This window comes from Pleurodeles waltl, chromosome 7, assembly GCF_031143425.1.
Source record: "Pleurodeles waltl isolate 20211129_DDA chromosome 7, aPleWal1.hap1.20221129, whole genome shotgun sequence".
Taxonomy (NCBI): domain Eukaryota; kingdom Metazoa; phylum Chordata; class Amphibia; order Caudata; family Salamandridae; genus Pleurodeles; species Pleurodeles waltl.
Window position 1 is genome coordinate 774,316,165 of NC_090446.1, and position 6,000 is coordinate 774,322,164.

Here is a 6,000-nt window from a genome sequence, read left to right on the forward strand (position 1 = left end):
CTATTCCTTACTTTGAAATAGCACATACAGAGCCAACTTCCTACAGGTGGTGGCTACCAACCAGTATGGGCATGGTTATGCCCCCACCCCAACTGAAGGGGGTAACAGTCTTTCAGCTTTCCCCCGCACACTAACACATCTTAATCCACAGCAGTCAAGAGGACATTTGATTATTTTGGGTTTTGGTTTTACATTTGGGCCATCGGAGCTTGTTTAACTCTCAAAATCATCCCACTTGGAATGGTGAGGGCTGCACTATTTGGACGCTGCGATGAAGAAAAATCTACGAGACCTAGACACATCTGAAAACTAAACATCTGGGTTAGTCCAGGGTGGTGTTCTTCACATGCACCCCACACCATTTTCTTACCTGCAAACCTCCAACTTTGCTTGAAATCACACATTTTTCCCACTTTTTTGTGATGGAACCTTCCGGAATATGCAGGACTCCACAAAATTCCTACCACCCAGCATTGTCGTATCTATACCAATACAAATTCTGCCCCACTTGTCAGCCTAAAACCTTTTTTTTTTCAAATTGCCCTTTTGGACCCGCTTTGGTTCCCCCTCAATTGCGACATGTTTTTGGCTCTTCCCTGTCACAGGCACTTGGCCCACCTACACAAGTGAAGTATAATTTTTATCAGGAGACTGAGGGGAACGTTGGGTGGTAGGAAATTTGTGAAGGTGCAGTGATTCCACACAGAAATGTAGGAAAACTTTTATTTTTTAGCTAGATTTGAGGTTTGCTGAGGATTCTGGGTAAGAAAACACTAGGGGATCCACACAGGTTAACCTCCCTGGACTCCCTCGGGTGTCCAGTTTTCAGAAATGTCTTGGTTTGGTAGGCTTCCCTCTGGCTGGTGAGCCCAGGACCAAAAAACGCAGGTCCCTCCCAGCCCCCTCCCCACCCAATACAAACCAATAGTTTTGATTTTGATAATTTTGATGTTGTGTCCACGTAGTGTTTTGGGGGCATTTCCTCTCACTGGCACTAGCCCTACCCACACAAGTTAGGTACCATTTTCATCAGGAGACCTGGGGGAATGCTTGGAAGGAAGTTTGTGGCTCCACTCAGGTTCCTGATATTTGCAGTACTAAAATGTGAGGAAAAAGTGATTTTTATGCCAAATTTTGAGGTTTGCTAAGGATTCTGGGTACCAGAACTTGGTGGAAGTACCACAAGTTACCCTATCCTGGGTTCCCCTAGGTGTCTAGTTTTCAGAAATGTCCAGGTTTGGTAGGTTTTCCTAGGTGGCCAAAGGCCAAAATCTAGCTAGAGGCCAAAATCCACAGCTAGGCACTTTGTATATAACAGGTCAGTTTTCTTTGGGAAAATATTGTGTGTCCATGTTGTGTTTTGGGGCATTTCCTGTTGTGGGCACTAGCCCTACACACACAAGTGAGGTACCATTTTTATCGAGAGACTTTGAAGAATGCTGGGTGGAAGGAAATTTGTGGCCCCTCTCAGATTCCAGAACTTTCTGTCACCGAAATGTGAGGAAAAAGTGTTTTGTTTTTCTTTTTGCCAAATGTTGAGGTTTGCAATGGATTCTAGGTAACAGAACCTGGTGAGAGCCCCACAAGTCACTGCATTCTGAATTCCGCTAGGTGTCTAATTAAACAAAAAAAAGGAACTTTCCCAAAAACACGTCTAATTTCAATGTACAAATGTGATGTGTCCATGTTGCGTTTCCTGTTGCGGGCAGTAGGCCTACCCACACCAATGAGGTAACATTTTTATCGGGAGACTTGGGGGAACACAGAATAGCGGAACAAGTGTTATTGCCCCTGTCTTTCTCTACATTTTTCCTTCCAAATGTAAGACATTGTGTAAAAAAGATGTCTATTTGAGAAATGCCTTGTAAGTCACATGCTACAATGAGGACTCTGGAATGCAGACGTGCAAATAACCACTGCGTCTCAACACCTTGGCCCAGATGTATCAAGCCTTTTTGCATTCGCAAACGGTGCGAATGCCCATTTGCGAATGCAAAAATGCCTTACAGTATTTATGAAAGGCATTCGCAACGCAAATTTAAGGAATCGCAAAAATAGCGATTCCTTAAATTTGCGAGCAGTGTTTAGAGAATCGCAAATTGCGATTCTCTAAATAAGAAATCGCAAATAAGGAATCCTTACTTGCGATTTCTAAACCACATGTAACAAGCAATTCCTTAATGCGAATTGGGCATTAAGGAATCGCTATTACCACCAAGTTGAACTTGGTAGTAACCATGTGCAAATTTTAAAAATGCATTCAAAATGCATTTTTAAAATTGACCTGTAACGCACACATGCCCCTTTGGCATGTGTGCCCCTTACATGTCCAGAAATATTTTTTTGGGGTGCAGCAAAGAGCACCCTAGGGTTTTGCATTTCCTAAATTGCGAATTCCAGTTAGGAATTCGCAATGTGGGAAATGCAAAAAATGAGCAAATATGGGCCTACAGGCCCATAGGTGCGAATGGGGTCTGTATCGCAATTTGCGATTCGGTAATACCATTTGCGATTTTTAAGAAATCGCTATTACCGAATCGCAAATATGATACATTGCATTTTGCGAATCACAAATAGCGATTTCTTAAAAATCGCTATTTCCAAATCGCAAATGCCTTTTTTGTTACATCTGGCCCCTTATCTTGTGCCCATTTTGGAAATACAAAGGTTTCCTTTTTCACTCTTTTTATTTCAGCAAATTAATTGATGTTTACCCGGTATACAATGAAAACCCATTGCAAGGTGCAGCTCCTTTATTGGCTCTGGTTACCTAGTTTTGTTGATGAACCTACAAGCCCTATATATCTCCGCAACTAGAAGAGTCCAGCAGACGTATTGGTATATTGCTTTTGAAAATCTGACATCGTAGGAAAAAGTTAGAGTAAAATGTGGAGGGAAATGCTTATTTTTTAACCTCAGTTTCAATATTTTTTTTATTTCAGCTGTTATTTTCTGTAGGAAAGCTTTGTAGGATCTACACAAATGACCCCTTGCTGAATTCAGAATTTTGTCTACTTTTCAGAAATTTTTAGCTGTCCAGGATCCAGCATTGGCTTCACACCCATTGTGTTGAAAAATGTGGTTTTCAGATTCAAGTCTGCCTGTTCCTGAAAGCTGGGAAGATGCCATTTTTAGGGAAAAAAACAAAAGCTCTCTTCTGCAGCACTTTTTTCCCATTTTGTTTTTCAAAACAAACATTTTGAGGTATTTTGGCTAATTTCTTGGTTTCCTCCAGGGAAACCCACAAACTCTGGGTACCTTTAGAATCCCTAGGATGTTGGAAAAAAGGACTCAAATTTGGGGTGGGTAGCTTATGTGGCCAAAAATTTGTGAGGGCCAAAGCACGAACTGCACCAAATGGCCAAAAAAGGCTGTGCACCTGAGGGGGAAAAGGCCTGGCAGCAACAATGTTAAAGTAGTGTTGTATAAAAACAGTATTTGAGGTTAATTTATATGTGTACTTTTCTAACATTATTTTACCTTTCCTCAGCTTTCAATAGTGAAATGCTTGGTAATAAAATAGTTAAGATAACATTTGCTCATTTTGATAGCTAAAATGAAAGCAGGGATATATATATATGTGTTTGATGGCATGTGTAGCTGCAGATACACATGCTCTGCATTATCCTGCCATCTAGTGTTGGGCTCGGAGTGTTACAAGTTGTTTTTCTTCAAAGAAGTCTTTTCGAGTCACGAGATCGAGGGACTCCTCCCATTTCGGCTCAATTGCGCATGGGCGCCGACTCCATCTTAGATTGTTTTCTTTCCGCCATCAGGTTCGGACTTGTTCCTCTTCGTTCCATGTTTCGGTTCGGAAATTTAGTTAAATCTCGGAAAATTCGACGGTATTGTTTGCGTTCGGTATCAGGTTAGTAATAGCATATCGACACCGAAGAAAAGAAGAGCTCCAGTAGCCCTCGGGGCTTCCATTCCCCGGCGGGGCCTGGTCGGCCCGACCGCGTGCGTCTTCATGGCTCATGGTACGGACCCCATTCTGCTTCTGCCCCGAATGCCACAATAAGTATCCTTATACAGACCAGCATTCGGTCTGTAATTTGTGTTTGTTCCCCGAACACAAAGAGGATACCTGCGAGGCCTGTCGGGCTTTTCGGTCGAAGAAGACGCTACGGGGCCGGAGAGCTCGAAGGCTTCAAATGACATCGACGCCGGCAAGACACCACGACGTCGAAGAAGAGGATACTTTCTTCATTCCTGATTCGGACTCGGACGAGGCCGAAAGTGAGCAGCCGGCGAGGCAACAAACAGTGAGTAAAACTGCCCCAGCCAAAACTCACACAAAAATACTGAAAGCCCAGGGGACGCCACCGCCTGCAGGCCATGGCTTAACCTGTAAGCAAGGTGACCAACCATCGGCACCGAAAAAGGGCACACACGTGTCAAAGACATCCGACTCCGGTCGAGATACCGGCACAGAGTATACCCTGCACCGAGATACTAGCTCCGACCAAACTCAGCACCGAGATGTCGGCACTCCAAAACCGAAAAAGGTGGCTTCGGAACCGAAAAAGGCTGCTGAAAAGGTTTCAGTGCCGAAACATCCAGCCTCGGAGACGAAACAGAGCTCCTATACCGAAGAACAAGGCCTTTCAGCACAACTACAAGGCCATAAATTCATACAAGAACAAGAGATGGGAGAGCCAGACTATACACAAAGAAGGCTCCATATACAGAAGGACACGGGGAAAATAAGAACCCTTCCCCCAATTCAAATGAAACGAAAACTTGCTTTCAAGGAAACAGAAAAACAGCCAAAGGCTAAAGTGGCTAAAGAAAAAACTCCACCATGTTTTTCTCCACAGCCATCGCCACAGCACTCACCGCAACTGTCCCCAATTGCAACACCACCAATGATGCAATCACCAACGCACACAGGGATGAGCCAAGATGATCCAGATGCATGGGATCTATACGATGCACCAGTATCTGACAATAGTCCGGATTGCTACCCGGCAAGACCATCACCACCAGAAGACAGTACTGCTTACATGCAAGTGGTGTCCAGAGCAGCTACTTTTCACAATGTAGCACTGCATGCAGAACCTATAGAGGATGACTTTTTATTCAATACCCTGTCATCAACACATAGCCAATACCAGAGTCTGCCGATGTTACCTGGCATGTTAAAACATGCGAAACAGGTGTTTCAAGACCCAGTCAAAGGCAGAGCCATCACACCTAGGAAGAAATACAAACCTCCCCCTACGGACTCCGTGTACATCACGCAACAACTAACACCTGACTCAGTGGTAGTAGGGGCAGCCCGCAAAAGGGCAAACTCACAGACTTCTGGGGATGCACCACCACCCGACAAAGAAAGTCGAAAGTTTGATGCAGCAGGGAAAAGGGTTGCAGGACAGGCAGCCAATCAATGGCGCATTGCCAATTCACAAGCTTTATTGGCAAGATATGACAGGGCTCATTGGGACGAAATGCAGCATTTCATTGAACATCTTCCCAAAGAGTTTCAAAAGCGTGCACAACAAGTGGTGGAAGAGGGCCAAAGTATCTCCAACAATCAGATACGATCGGCGATGGACGCAGCGGACACAGCCGCCAGAACAGTAAACACGGCAGTCACTATTCGGAGACACGCATGGCTACGCACCTCCGGATTTAAGCCAGAGATCCAGCAGGCTGTGCTTAATAAGCCTTTTAATGGACAACAGTTGTTTGGACCGGAGGTGGATACAGCTATAGAAAAGCTAAAGAAAGACAGACACGGCCAAAGCCATGGGCGCGCTCTACTCCCCACAGAGCAGAGGCACCTTTAGGAAGCCACACTTTAGAGGGGGGTTTCGAGCCCAAAGCACAGAACCTTCAACCTCACAGGCCAGAACCACATACCAGGGCCAATACCAAAGAGGAGGCTTTCGGGGACAATATAGGGGTGGACAGTTCCCTAAAACGAGAGGGAAATTCCAAAGCCCAAAAACCCCACAAATTAAACAGTGACTCCAATGTCACAAATACCCTACACAT